Raw genomic sequence first — 16,116 nt, 5'->3', positions numbered from 1 at the left:
GTAAAAAAAAAAAACTTTAGCGTAAAGAGCGAGGTATTGAGAAGGGGGCGAACCCACTCATATACGTAATAATTTCTGTTCGTTTTAAGTTTTAATATTGCTCCTTACTTTCAGTTGAAAAACTTGTTTTTTTCATTTAATTTCTGATCTTTTTTTTAATCGTAGGAAGTCTGGCGCCCCCTTCGCGGAAAATTCCCTTCCCCAGGAAAAACTCCTCCATGGAAAGATCCTCCTACTTAACCCTGACCCCCCACCAGAAAAAATTCCTCGGAAAACGTCTGTATACTTCCCAATAATCAATACTATATGTAAACAATGGGCAAAGTTTATAACTTTCAGCCCTTCCCCAAAGGACTGTGAGGAATTAAGTCGTCCTCAAAGACTTTGTTATTATATTTTTCGACTATGCTTAAAAAAAATGGCTACCTCGAAATTTTGATCGGATGACCTTGGAAAAAAATGAGCGTTGGAGGGGGCCTAGTTGCGCTCCAATTTTTGGTCACTTAAAAAGGACACTAGGCTAGAGCTTTTAATTTCCGTTTTAATGAGTCCTCTCCCGATGACCTAGGACCACTGGGTCGATATGATCACCCCTGAAAAAAACAAAAAACAAAACAAACAAATAAACACACATCTGTGATCTGTCTTCTGGCAAAAAATACAAAAATTACACATTTTATGTGGAATTAAAATGATAGGAGCTTGATAGGAGCCACAAAAATTACAGATAGGAGCTTGAAACCTCTACAGTAGGGTTCTTTGACTCTGATACGCTAAATCTGATGGTGTTATTGGGAAGGCGTAATAACATCGAGCCTTCAGGAGCACGAACGTCAGGAGCAGTACAAAATCCGTCATAACATAACATCGACAAAAATATCCGTCAGAAAGTCGAACCGTCATAACATCGAAAATTTTAAAACTTTAGTTTTTTGGGGTTTAGGGTGGAAAGGGTAGCTAGGTTAGGTTACGTATTTAATATACGCTATGCTTTACCCCCACCTCCTTGATGTACAAATATATAGCCGAAATTTGTGTCTAATCTATTATATACTTATTACTATTATATAAACTTATAAATTTTTTTAGATGTTATGACGGTTCGAGGTTCTGACGGTTCGATGATGTGACTTTTCATGTTTGTGACGGTTCGCCTGAAATGTTAGCACCCTGTGTTAAATTCATTAAGATTCTCTGAGTTTTAGGGAGTGTTTCCCCTTTTTTTCGAAAATAAGGCAAATTTTCTCAGGCTCGTAACTTTTGATGTATAAGACTAAAATTGATGAAACCTACATATTTAAAATAAGCATAAAAATCTTATTCTTTTGATGCATCTATTGATATCAAAATCTCGTTTTTTAGAGTTTCAGTTACTATTTAGCTGGGTCGCTCCTTACGTACAGTACGTTACCAGGAATTGTTTGATAATAGGAAGCAGGCTTAAAGCCCTAGATAGCAACAAAATTAGGCTGTGTCTGCATTTAATGAAAAAATTAACGCAGAAATTTTGCACCGATAATATTCCCCCAAAACACCCATCCCCCCCCCCAACAAAAAAATTAATATCGTCCTATTCTGTATTTTTTCTTATCAGCCAAAGTTTTTATTTTTCTCTTAAAGATTCTTAAGAAGTTTAGATTCTTCCTTTTCATTTTTATTTATATCTCCTTTGTTCTCCCCTTGCTTGAATATGCTTGTACCTTCTGGAACCCTGGTATCTCGAGGGATAACTCGGGTAAAATTTAATCCATCCAAAAAGACCTCTGTGAATAATCCTTACACTGACCAAATACGAAAAATTCGTATGTTTTATTCTATTTATGTTTACTTCGTATATTGGTCGTATTTATTCGAGCATTTCTTAATAACAAGAAGCAGGTTTAAAGCCCTAGAGGGTCACAAAATTAGGCTGTGTCTGCATTTAGTGAAAAAATTAACATTGAAATCTTACACCGATAATATTCCCCCAACCCCCCCTACAAGAAAACAAATATCGTCCTATTCTGTATTTTTTTTTCTCATCAGACTCTTGGTTAATCCTCCATCCGTTACTTTATGGCAAGATATGTAAAATAAATTGCCACCTACATGACTAACACAATATATAAACCACCATTATGGTTTTCATTGTATTTTATCCAGTTTCCATTGTACTTTTATTTTTATCCTATTATTAATATTTATTTTTGAGGTTAGACTTTTCTTTTATTTGACTTTTCAAATCGATTTCATTTGATTTGATTTTGCGTTTCTGTCTTAAGATTTTTATCTTTTCTGTTCTGACAGATTGAGGACGATTAACGAAAATTCTAGATATGGAACAAGGAACAGAAATATCTGAAATAAAAGATGAGAGAGTGGAGCTAATTTGGGTGACTATTGGAACACTCCAACAAAACACTTTTAACACAAAATCATATTTAATAAAATTAAAGCGCAACTACCAATTGCATAATCAACTACATCACGAACTGCATAACCATATACCAGCTGCATACAAACTGCATAACCAAGTGCATCACCAACTGCAAAACCATAAACTAACTGCATAACCATAAACCAACAGCATGCTAACTACAGCATCAACTACATAACCATAAACCAACTACATACCACCTGCATAACCAACTGCCTCACAAACTGCATAACCATAAACCAACTGCATACTAACTGCATCACCATGCCACCATGAAATTACCAGTAATTTCTTATTCAAAATTGTTAACAATTAACTGCTGGTAGAAGCAATCCCAACGATCCAATACAACTAAATAAATATTATATTCATATAATTCCTTTCAAAGCGAAAGCAGCAAAAAATAAGAAAAAATGTTTTACATAAGAATCTAAATTTATTTTTTCCCTTACACACAAGTGCTAAACAAATGAAAATATTGAAAGTAGCAAACCTGCTGTCCCCCCCCCCTTTAATCGGTAAAAATCTAAAGCTAGTTTTATTAAGAACCAATCATTCTAATTTATTTGTCATCGATTGTGGTTAACTAGCCTATGGTAATATAGCGTTTACACCCCCCCCCCCAGAAATTACCCCCCGCGAAAAATACCCCCCGGGAAATAACCCATCCCCCGCGGAAGGAAGGAAGATAACTTCAACAAGATTAGCCAGCATTAACATATATTGAAAACTTGGATTAAGACGCCAGGCCTCCACTTGGAATGGTTTTCCAAGAGTAGTTACCCTGAAAACTCGTCTGTTTATTCCAACAGGAATATCCAACAGAAATATTTCAGGGGAAATAAACTAGGAAAAAATTCATTGGTAGGGCATCTGACGCTAAATGTTAGATGCCTGGTGCCATAAATTATATGATAAAAAAGAATAAAGAGGAACTTCCTCCAGCAACAAGTAGGCTACTGTGAATTCCAAATAGCTGTTAATTGGATTTAACAGCTTGAGAATTACGCCTAAACAAAATGAAAAGAGTTCTATATAACAGCAATGAAGCTAGAACTAGATTAAACTGCATCAAAATGATTCTTGAAAAAAAGGGACTTGTCTTGGTTCAATTACAGAACTGCCGAAGATGGGTTCCCTCCTTTTCTGAATCGAGAAACTCGTTATTTTGTAAGAAAGCATACTTTTTAAAATTGATTGATTAAACTTTGACTTATTAATAACTCCATAGATTATCATACCAAAGAGTGTGTACTCTAGTTTGCAAATAATGTTTTTAAAAGGCCAAACCCATTAAAAAATTTTATTATGATGACGATGTAGGCTACTTAAATTTTAAACGACATGGAAGAATTAAGATAACTAGCCTACGGCTTATGTTGAAAGATAAACTTCCTTTAAAAATTACCCAATCCTTGCGGGTCACCAAGGAAGACCCTCCCCCCCCCCCACCCCAAAAAAAAAGAAGAAAAATAATAAATCATTGACTGTTGCTTGGGAAACACGCAGCGGCAATTTTTTTTGGGGCGACAATGTTTTTCAATTTTTCAGGGGAGGGAAGCTCTGCTTGTTTTCTACCTCCAAACGGTATTGACTTTGGACTACTCCAGTCAGTTTTTCTAGAGAAAAAATAATTTTTCTCTTATCCTTGCAAAAGAGCATACGCTATGGTTTTTCCTTTTTGCTTCACTACTAGTTATGGATAAAGTTAAGGTTGAACCAGTTGAACTTGGGTGAAATTAGAACCAGACACCGCGCCGATAAGAGAAGGCCGGCGGCGGCAGAGGCAAAAAATTACAGCGGCGGAACGCCGCCGGCGCTATTATTATTGACCGCAAACGATTGTGTTTTTATCACTGTCTCAAATCCAAGCTTTAATTTACAATAGATTTGGGCCTATTCATGAGTTAAAAACTTCGCAAGTAGCTGGCTGGACGCTGGTCTTCTTCGTTATTCATCAAGAGAAGTAGAAATCTGGAAGAAACGAAACGGCTATGACATTTCAGAACCCTTGCTTAATAGTTGAAATATCTAACAGCTATAAGCGTAATTCTTGAATGTGTTCTGGATTATTAACAAGTACCATACATTTTTGCTCCAAATTATTGGTAACGCAACTGTCCAGATTGCCCCTCCCCTAAAAGACGCCACTCCTGAAAAGTAAATCCCCCTTTCCGAAAGTTTTATCCGAAAAACCTTCCAAATGTATTTAGAAATATACAACTTACTAAAATAAATAATATTGACTAGGGAGGACATTGACCATGGATGAAAAAACAATGGAATGCACGAGGACGAAGGAAAAATAGGTAATCAATAGCCACTGAAAAAAGAGGAAAACTAAAAATATTTTAACTGAGGCCTTCATTCAGTACAAGAAGATGAACAAAAAGTCCAAGGGACAACATGAAAATAAAAACCTCATAAACAAAAGGCTGCCGAAAACATAAAATAAATTGGTAGCCAATCTAATATACAGAATAATTTGCGCCTGTTTTGATGTCACTATTTGCCTTCTTTTAGAAAAACTCGTTTTTATATTTGGTACTTAAGTATTATACAGAACACACTCGAGAGGTTTGCTGTGTAAGGTCTGACAAAACGGGTTTAGCTATCTGTATTAGGAGACTGAGCTTTTGCTCAGTGGAAAAACTACTTTGTAGGTGTAGTTTAATTAAATATTTAATATATAGAGCTGGTATTTTGGTTAGGTTGAGTATTTAATAAAATGCGTTCTGGGTGGCCTGCTTTCCATAATTCTCCGTTGCAGGACCCACAATTTTGTTAATAAAGGATTATATTTTGGTATATTTCATTACGATTAACCTAGCAACTTCTCGAGTGTGTTCTGTTTAATACGTATGTACCTTATATTTAATTCATCGAAAACGCATACCTCCTCTCATAGGTGTTATTATCCCATTTTAAATAGTATCACTTCAAAGTTTTTCGCCTTTGTGACAGTGGACAAAATCTGACCGCATTGTAATCACCTAGCTTCATTAATCTCAATACTTGACACAGATTCTACTCTTCAGAGGGCGGTCCTACCTGAAACACAGAAAGCGCATATGGTGCGTGCTTAAAAATTGGGTTGACAGCGTGTTTTTGTATCCTGCAATAAAGAACCAATTCGTGAGAAGTTCTCAAATTAAAATTATTTTTAAAGGATTAATAAGAACCAAAAGGTTGTAATCTGATAGACCCCGGGTTTAATTAGACTATGTTCAACGACGCTACTAAAAATACAATTTTTGTGGTGATTACTCTAAGTTATGGATCCGGCATAAACCCACCCGTCAAATGACAAAACCTAGTATCAAAGACACCCGCGTAAATTTTTCCATGGGAGGGGGAGGCTAGACTAATTTTTAAGAGGGCGTGACATGAGTTTCAAACCTTGTGTCATCTAGGGGGAGGGGATTAGAGTCCTTTCTACCTTTTCCTGTAGGCGCGCTTGGATACTTGATACATCAAAAGAATTAACTTTTTATAGTAATTGATTTAAAAAACTTAATTTAAACATTTTAATTTAAAAAACACAAAACGAGTTTTTCAAAGAAAAGTAAAGAGCTCCGTTAAGCCAAGAATGAGGCTTAATTAATCTTCCAAGCGTAAAACTACCACAAGTCACTGTCAATAAATAAATGAAGCTCAAAACGAACAGAAATTACAATAAATAGCCGAGTCACACTCGAAACGAGCAAAAATTAACATGAGTAGGGCTGATAACCCCCATGCCTTGTCAAGACCAGAACATAATTTGCGCTTTACTGAAAACAAAATAACAAAAAGCAAATGACCGTGGATTGTCACTTTAATTGACATATACTGAAATTTATTTCTTAAAGTTTTGATAATTTTTTATTAATGAAAAAACTTAAAACGTATTTTGTTTTCATTAAAGCGCAAATTATGTTCGGGTCTTGAGAAGGCATGGGGTTATTAGCCCTACTCATGTTAATTTTTGATCGTTTTCCTTTTTGTGCTTGGGGAAATGGTGGGCATGGGAAGGGGGATAGTTGCCCTCTAATCACTTTCGACTATTAAAAGAGGAACTGTCCCCTTCAATTTCCAATTGAATGAGCCTTTTTAGAAATTTCAACAACAACATATGGCAATTTCAAAATTTCTATGAGATGCATTTCAGAAAAAGACGAGATGCGGGGGGGGGATCCAACCTCCGATCACTTTTAATCTTAAAAAGGGTACTAGAACTCCTGCTTACCAATCCAATGAGCCCCCTCTGAAGTTTATACGACCACCCTTTTTATAAAAACTTTATATGCCCCCAGAGCATTACTTACAACCCTTGCCCTGAGGGCTGTGGGAGGGTTGTCATCCTCAAAGACATAATTTTCCAAGACTTTTAGCTATGCTGAACAAAATAGCTATCTCAAAATTTTGACTGGGTGAGCTTGGGGAAATGATGAGCGTGATAGGGGGGCTAGTTGCCCTCTAGTCACTTTTGACTAATAATAGGGGTACTAGTCTCTTCAATTTCCAATCAGATGAGCCTTCTTAGAAGTTTCTACGACAAAAAAGGGCTATCTCAAAGTTTCTATCAGAAGCATTTTGGGAAAATACGAGATGTGGAGGGGGAGGGTATCCATCCTCCGATCACTCTGAATCTTAAGGGGGCATTAGTATTTCTGATTACCAATCCAATGGGCACCCATCGAAGCTTATACGGTCACCCTTTCTATATAAACCTTAAATGCCCCCAGGGCATAACTTACAACCCTTGCCCTGAGACCTGCGGGGGGGGGAGGGGTTGTCATCCTCAAAGACATAATAGTAGTAAAGCATTAATAGATATCAGAAGTGATTGCGTAATATGACTTACCACGGGTCAGTCACCTATTACTACGAACGGTACTTGCCTTACCAGACGGGTTTTTCTGAGGTAACACCCATTTTTTTGGGGTCAATCAGAGAGAGAGTGGTGGTTACTCCATATACAGTAACTTGATTAGTAGTTTTTTTTTTAAAACTTGGCAACGTATGATGTACTCACGCAAAAACCCTATAAATGATCACACCCTACATTTCAATTTTCATTATGTTTTAGGACATTGGTTATAGTAGACTACTTATTATTAACTTTAAAAAAAATGGATTCGTCAATTTTCAATATGAGTACAATTTCATTCTATATTTCCAAAAAAAAAATAAAAAAAAAAGTTTTAATATTAAATTAAAATTTCACTGGAGAGGCTTATCCCCGGACAAAAAACCATAAACAAGCGTTAGTATGGTAAAAATGCGTACCTAGGGGGTAAAATATAAATTAAACATACACACAACAGGTGAACTTGACCAAGACCTCCATTTTGAAACATATTAGAGGCATAAAGTAATATAAAAACACCTTAAAAGGAACTACCTTCAAGTCATTGTAAACCTAAACCCAATAAATAAAAGGGCAAAAGCTCCCAAGACTTTAAGACAGAGCAGTAACAATTAACACCAAATAACAAAAGGAAATATCATTGAATAATTAATACTGTTGTAAAGACATGCAGACAGAAGCGCCCCACATTCTTATTCACAATAGAATTAACGCTTAGAAAAAACAAATAAAACCAATGGCTTAAAATACATTGAAATTTGCGGTATCTAAGTAACATGTTTTGGCCCGTGAACTCAACCTTGAAAAAAAAAAACAGACGCGAGATAAATTTTAACCTGTAAAAATAAACCCGTAAAGTGAGTCGAAAGCTAGAGAAAGATAAGCCATAAATAGTCTTTTGAAAGTCCAAAATATAGTAAATTCATTGAGGCAAATATAAATTTAAACTGAAACTAACCGAGATGCATCAAGTGGAACTATTCAACGAATATACACTTCAAGTATATGTTATAATTAAATTGTTTATGATTTGCAAGTAACCCGTGCCTTATCTCATAATGGGTGCAACTGGATATACTTAAAACGAATACATCTATAAGAAGCAAATCATCTATAGATATTAAGAGTATGTTAATAAAATTCTTTTCTGAATAGACATTGGGTAAAAAAGACATCACAAGAAAAAACCACTGAATCATAATAAAGGATTTTAAAACAAGTCTCTACAAAAATAAACTGATGAGGAAAATACAATTTTCGGTAATATTTAGCAGTACAGAAGGAAGGTAAAGAAATTAATAATGGGAGCACCTTTAATCCATTACGCATATCACGCCTTAATGAGCGATAAACTTTTTGCCTTTAAACAAGAGGAAGGCAAAATTTGACCTCTTAATCATTTATTCAACCAAATGGAAAAAAGAGATTGTTTTTTTTCATGCTAAATATTGCCTTTTTTTTTAGGTAAGAAGATTCTTGCAATTACCCTCTTCCTGAAAAGAAAGCAATATGGAACGAAGCTGCATTGATGTAACCTGCAAGACCTTCTCTCATGAGATATGCTAGTCCAATTATACATGCCCTGGACCAGCAAATGACCACGAAACTTTTAATGCCAGGAGCCCCTCAGCCCAGTACACGCTCTACGCAAACCTCTACACAAGCTGGAAGGAAATTCAAAAGCGAGCGCGTTGCCTCTCATAATGCCTCGGCCCAGCAAACTCAGGATTGTTAGATTACCCCCCTTTATTCTTTGCTATGGACTTCAGGTGTAGAAGCCCAGTCAGAATTTGTAAGTATATATATAATTTTTTTCTTTCCCTATTTTCAAAAATAAGGCATATTTCCTCAAGCGCAAAATTTTGATGAATAAAAGTTAAATTTGTTTCTAAGCTATTCTATAATAATAATAATCCTGTTTCATTTTCTTTCATTAAAAAACTTAGTAGTATATAAAGGAATGCTTATAACACTGAAGTAGCATATAGCTTATCATACATTTCTATAAAACCTCACCTGTAACTTCTCTTTTAAGCAAGATGTTTTCTAATGCAATAATCCATTATTTCTTTAAACAAACTAACTATATAAAAAACAATTCACTATTTCACAGTTGACAATTGAACAACCATTCTTAAACTGGGATATGTTTTTGCACTAAGCTTTTGCGCGTATCCGGCTCTTATCAAATGTCCCATCAGTACGCTTGAATTTTTAATCCGACAGGTATAATTCAAATTTTAATCGCTCCTTGCAAAGTGGGGTTTCAAATAACAGGATGTTTATCTTCGATAAGATATTAACACAGGAAAAAAGGTTTTTTAATAATTTCCAAATATGTCATCGCAGTGATGTAAAAAAAAACATTATTTGGGCGAAACCATTTTTGTTCATTTTAAGCAATCACTTCAACGAAATAGTTAGGGTCATTTTAAAAGATGTTTTCGAATAGCATTTGAGACTGAGACTCTAGGATCTTTATAAAAAACATCTTATATTTGAACAGCTTTGTGAAATCTGATAATTCAACGCAAAAGGGTATAGATCCCCCTACCCCGAAGGAAGCTCCTGATTCCCAAGGGTCCTCCCCGGGGGGCTCTAAGAAGTACCAATCGACTTATTAATTGCACTGCAATTGTTTACATGGAAGGAGAAAAAAAAAGTTCTTCTCTCTTGCAGTGATTTATTTAGGCCATGTTATGAAAATCTGGAGGTACAAGTAAATAAATTACAAATGGAAGACAAACAATTTACATTGTTAAAATAACAATACTGACACCCGCAATTGATGTTAGGACTTCGTGTTCATTAACCAAATCTGAAAAAATGTTACATTCAACATATTACATCGGTTGAATAATCGTCAAATTTTAATGAATGTTACATTCGAGAGAGCCAAGCACTAGAGTTGGACCTAAATTTTTCATATTCATTTCGCAAATTGTTGGATTTAAATCATTTGTTTTATATATCATTCTTTGTTCTAGATTGTGCTATTTGAATATAACGAAACTCTTCTGTATAATACAATATATATTTTTAAAGGGCTCAGTTATAATTATGAATCACATATAGCGTTACAACTTTTTTTTTCTTCTTCTTTTAAATTATCAGGTGGTGTGGCAGTGACTATGATAAATTTATACAGTTTATTAGCATTATAAAAATAACGGTTATGATACATAAAAAATAAAACCTTTTTTTTACAAATTAATTATAAAAAACAGCTTAAACAATAGTGTGACGAACCAACAAAGTTTGAAGGACCAGTTCCTTCACCAACAGTAATGTTCAGTGACGAGCCTGTACTAGTTCAGGAAAAGAGGAAATGGCATATGAGGGTTCTCTAGACGGTTCTTGGGGAAATGGCATGTGTATATGACAGAGCCTACGATCATGACTAGTTTTAACATCCGGTGTGGTTCTATAGTTTCATATGTAAGCATTTGGAAAATGTTACTAACGAATCTGAACCGGGTCCTCATAATAAAATTTCAGCACAGGGAAATACAGACTGGCTCAACCAATTGTCCCCAAACACCATGGAACATGCACTAGGGGACTGCCTGATGGCATATTCATCTAGTGCGCTTGCACAGACTTGGAGTGGTGGTGTTACTGAACATTCATTGTCACCCTCCACTATTCCACTTAATGATATAGGTAGTACTAGTAGTAATACAACAACAACAACATCAACAGCAAAAGCACTCCCTCATCCGGATTTTTTTTCTTTTCAACTTTGCCTTTCATAAAAAGCTTGTCAAAAGCGCCGAATTTAGTGACCCCTTCAACGCTCTAAGGGCAAAATCTATAATACTAGAATCTTCGACCCCGATACATTACTTTACTGAGTAGCTTTACGCAAGCCTTTAACAAAAGATGGAGGTGGGACGAGTGGGGGTTAGTATAAAAACATCAAGAGCACTAAAATGTTTGTTTTAAATGAGAACATGGGTGTTATTCGTTTGGAGAAAGTGCAAAAAACGATGATGGAGATTCGCCTACACCTATCAAATTTCAGGGAGGTTTTTCTAATTTGAGCTACTTGTGTTAACTTTGAATGGGGATCGTATAACGAGGGGGATTTTTTATTTGTGGTTTTGTTGACTTAATTATTAAGTGTTAATGTATTTTCGTTTAAAAAGGATTTCTTCATCAACTGGGGCGTAGGAACTGTTGTGTTAAAATATCCTGCAGTTTTATAAAGATCTAGGGAGGTACAACTAATTTGTTTCGATACGTAGCTACAATGTTTCAAGCGTGCATTTTTGTTTGCCGCCTACATACCCCTGCGAATAGATGTCTATAGGAGAAAGTTGGATAATATGTTAGGTAATGTTTGGCAGACTTTAAAACTTTCCAAAATAAATTTAAAGTATCTAAATAGTCTTTTCTTACTGAAACTGAACGGAATATATAGTTTGTAGTGGTCTAATATACAATTATAGATTTGTGTCATATTGTTAAAGTATGAAACAGACTTTTAAGAGGGTTAGCAATCTGATAATTAAGTGAATTTTTATCCAGTGCGTTCTCAGTCAATTGAGTTAGTAGAATACTGGTTATGGTTTTCATACACCCCATTTATGAATTCTAATTCAATTGGCCATTTCAATCCGGTAGTGGAGATTATTAGGGTTCTATTCGAGGTTAAAAAGGAAGATGGTATTTGTTATTACCGTTCAAACAGCACCTTCATATTTCACTCTAATTTAAATTTAAGGAATAAAATGAAGAACTGTAAATGTCATAGATACCAGGCTATGGGGATGGTTAGTAAGGAAAGAGTGATCTAAAGTTTTACAAAAGTTCAAAACATGTCCTTGAAGAATCATCAGATTAGTTTCAGTTTCAAAGATAGACTGAGAGACTTGTGCAATATATGAAATTTAAATTGTGCTACAAAACATTAGACACTAGGAGTCTCTTAAGGTCACACGCAACGAGATTACGATAATGTCATGCAAGTGCTGAATATAGTGGAAAAGTTGAGTGAAGGGGATCGCTTTAAGTAATCATCAGTGGTAAGTATAATCTAAACGGTAAATGTTACCTTTTCGCGCCTTTGCTAAAAAAAGTCTCTTCTACTCCTACCAACAGATGGAAGAGCTGCCATCAAAAATCGCAACCTGTTTGCAGGTTGCCAGGGCAAATTTTATAAGGGTGTTGGGACTGGGGGGACAAGTAAAGCGCTCGATCCAGATCGTTTGCGACTTGACCGTAACTTTAAATATAAAATCTTTTGAGGGGGCGCTCACTAGCCATTAACTTTAAACGTTACAAAACAATATTTCTTACCTGATTATATGAGAACTTCCAATTAAGACTTAAAGATTGTTCTCACGGCTATGGCCTACAGTGTCAAAGGTGATGTTATGGACGACGCATGAATAGATGGTTCTTTTTCATATAATATCATACCCAAACAATCGAAGAAGCTACTGCTGCTGGAATTCATGTGGAGAACAGTTGACAAGAGTAATACGTGCATGAATAAAATCGGTTTTTTAGACTATTTCAGCTTCTTTCCAAAATCTTTAAATCAATTGATTCAGGTGAAGAAAAAGTATGGTTTAGATAGCTTCCCCCTCATCAAACAGCGTTATATCAAGGATGAATCGTATTGTTTATTAATATGTCATGGTAAAGATCCGTATTATCTTTAAAACTCTAGCTCAAGGCTAGTTAAGGGTTCACTACTACCCATTGCAAATTTTTATAATTCTCTTACTGAGAGTGAGTGCCACACTAGTGACTACAAATTTTCTAAGAGGGTTCTGGCAAAGGGCGGATGTAAAAAAGGTGGGATCATTTTAAACAATACTTGGCATGTGAACTACCCACTCTTCCTGATATTGTTTGCACAAAAACAGATAAAATCTATGGAGAAATAGGGTTGGATGTAGGTTATTATTTTTCCACTACTAATCGCTTGATGGAATGGATGATCCATATCATAAAAGAAGAACCTTGTCTAATTACCGTTGTGTATCTGCACCGTATGGTTTTTATATAATGGAGGGGGGGGGATGTTTGTCAAGGGGATCGTATCAAGAAAACTTATCCGAGGGGAAAGCACACCAATGTAAAGTTGGACGCCGTTTTTTTACATATGAAGTCTGTTTACACATTGGTGACTTCTCACTACTGTTTACCATTTGGCACTTATATCTGGTTTGATAATCCGTCTGCGTCAAATTTCCCTAACAGTGTAAGTTCTGAGGAGACTAGGGCATAGGGTTGGTTATTTGATATTGACGGTAAAATACCTAAGGAAATAAATGACTTGGTAAAGGACTTTATTTTTCCTTGCATACCTAGACTGGTTGGTAGGGACTCTCTGAGCTCCTACAATTGATCTTTAGTAGAGGACGGGAGTATACATTGGGTACCTTAAAAACAAAAACTATTTGCCGACCTCAACCCAAAACAAAATATCGTTGTTCATCACGTGCTATTGAAATGGATGGTGTCCAATGGTTTCAAGGTCACAAAGATTCATAGAGCCCTCCACTTTGATCAACAGTCTTACATGAAAACGTTTATTGAAAGCTTTGTCATTTAACGTTCACAATCGAAAATGAAAGTTTAAAAAGAAGTCTATAAACTCATTTTGAGACCATCTTTTGGTTAAATATGCGAGGGAATATGGCACAGAAATCGATGTAATATTTTAACCAAACCCACAAATTGTGCTCGAATCATTTTGGATGCAAACTTTACATCGTTCATGATCAGAAACTCTGACCTTATGCTTCTACATTAAAGAAAAACAAAATCTGTATTAAATAAAAATAGTGATTGAGAAAATATAATTGCTGAAATATCTAATAAATTCATATTGTCGTGTCATTATAAATCTTTAGAGACATAGAGGTTAAGTGTTGGCCAACTTAAATTATAATGCGGAGACAAAGAGTTACTATTGTTAAAAGTCAGAAATAAAAGTATAGGGAATTACTTTGAAAATGATTAATACAATCACTCTAAAACAAACTGCAGTATCTGCGACGCAATTCTCCAGCCATGGATTTTGAAACACAGAGCCCAGAATCAATTGTTAACGTTAAAATATGAGACGGCTAGCGATCAAATATCCACGGATGCGTTTTCTTGTATGAAAGACCGGTGCTTGGAAAATCATAGAAATGATATTAAGCAAGTTTGCAAGGGGGTGTTTAAAAACTGTGTAAAAAATAATTTTGACATGAGTTAGTACAAACACTGGACTCAATATATTCTAGTGCCGCTGATAAAAGTAAAGGCGAGTTGCTCTTTAAAATAGGAAAACGACCCATCTAGATTTAAGCAAAACGCAATGTTTGCCATATCAGACTAAGTCTTTTTATTTTAGGATAGTGTGATATTAAAACCATATTTTAATTGTTTAATTAAAGATCGTTTTGAAATCATAGATTAAATAACAACTATTGTTATAGAAAAATTAACTTAAATTCATTTAAAAAAAAAAGTATAAATTGAGTGGGAGGGTTTTTTGGATAATGAAGGGGTCTTAAAATTATTTTTAATTCTTTATTTCTCCCAATTTACAATGTGTGTGTGTGTGCACGGCAGAACTAATCCTAGTTTTTAAGGCAAGCCCCGGCCCGGGCCCGCCGCAGCGGGCCCCCGCTTCCCGGCACATGGTACGTCCCGGCCCGCCCCCGGCTGCTGTAGCGGCCGCCCCCGGGGGGGGGGGACCCCAAATATAAAAGTGCTGTAAAAAAAAGTGTGATATTATTTCAAGTGCATTATTCGATACATTTTATAATTTCTCTATAAATAAACAAAAAAAAAGTATGTTCAATCAAGTGTTTTTTTCCAAAGGTTCTGTGTATGTTGTATTTTTTTAATGTGAATAAATTTAAAAGGTGTATTTTTTTTTCATGTTTAAGGTGCCTTATTAAAAGTCGATTTTTTTAAAAGTATTGCTACCTTTTTACGTTTGATCTACTACATTATTATTCTTTTTTAGTCTTATTTTTTTCATTATTATTCTTGAACTGAGTATTAATAGGGGTATTATTCAATCATTAGACCGCCATAGTCTACAGTTAGTTGTCTGGGTGACCCGTTGAACTGAACATGCATCAATTTAAAACACCATTCATATCGCTTTTGTGTGGCCCTTCAATTTCGGGCAAAACAACTATCCTAATTAGAGTAGTTAAAAATTATAATCAATCGTTTGAAGAAAAGCCGAAAAAAATTCATCACTGTAACTGTATTTATCAAGAGTACTAAATTAAAATAGAAGAATCTTCCCCGACGGCATTGGTACAAATAAGAATCATGCAGGGAATTTATGTTTTCAAACTTATTGGGACGAATTCTGGGTTTCTCATTGATAGTCTTGATAAGCCTTTTGAACAATGGTCCCGTGAAACGTTAAAGCTGTTTTCAGTTCGCAATCATCATGAACAGATCTTCTTTACTCTGGTTCTACTCCATCTCTTTCATCAGAGAAAATGCATGACAGCACTTGCATTGAACTTCGCCTACTGTGTCATCTACTAAGTTTTTCGAGATTCCAGATCGCTCATAGCTTATAATAAACAAAAGTGTCCCAGCGCCGCCAATGTCTTGTTCTCAGAATATAATCATAAAACTAATAAAACTAATGGCTACATACTATTTCATTTTATTCAGAATATACCTGAGGATCTGCGTGTAATCATAGCTATTTTTTACAATGAAGTTACAGTATATCTCCCCTTAAACAATAAAAAGATTTATTAGTAGCTGTCCAGACAATGAAGAAACCATAATAAAATAGTCATTTGTTATCAGTTCTATTCTCTTCAAAACCCCCAATTAGAGAAGACTTACTCAAATATGGTAATAA

General features: G+C 35.2%; 1 protein-coding gene across 1 annotated transcript in view; it reads right to left on the bottom strand.

Moving 5' to 3' along the window:
* LOC148943755 (uncharacterized) overlaps window positions 1–5,447 on the bottom strand; it is a 117,674-nt gene extending 112,227 nt beyond the window's left edge. The window contains exon 1 of the mRNA XM_089101365.1: window positions 5,313–5,447. The gene's annotated coding sequence lies outside the window, so the exon portion shown is untranslated. The remainder of the gene's footprint in view (window positions 1–5,312) is intronic.
* Between the last annotated feature and the right edge of the window lie 10,669 nt (window positions 5,448–16,116).

The sequence above is a fragment of the Artemia sp. Qi Xiang Cuo genome, chromosome 15 (genome assembly GCF_049724085.1).
Source record: "Artemia sp. Qi Xiang Cuo chromosome 15, ASM4972408v1, whole genome shotgun sequence".
Lineage (NCBI taxonomy): Eukaryota > Metazoa > Arthropoda > Branchiopoda > Anostraca > Artemiidae > Artemia > Artemia sp. Qi Xiang Cuo.
This window is presented reverse-complemented; position numbering and strand designations above follow the sequence as displayed.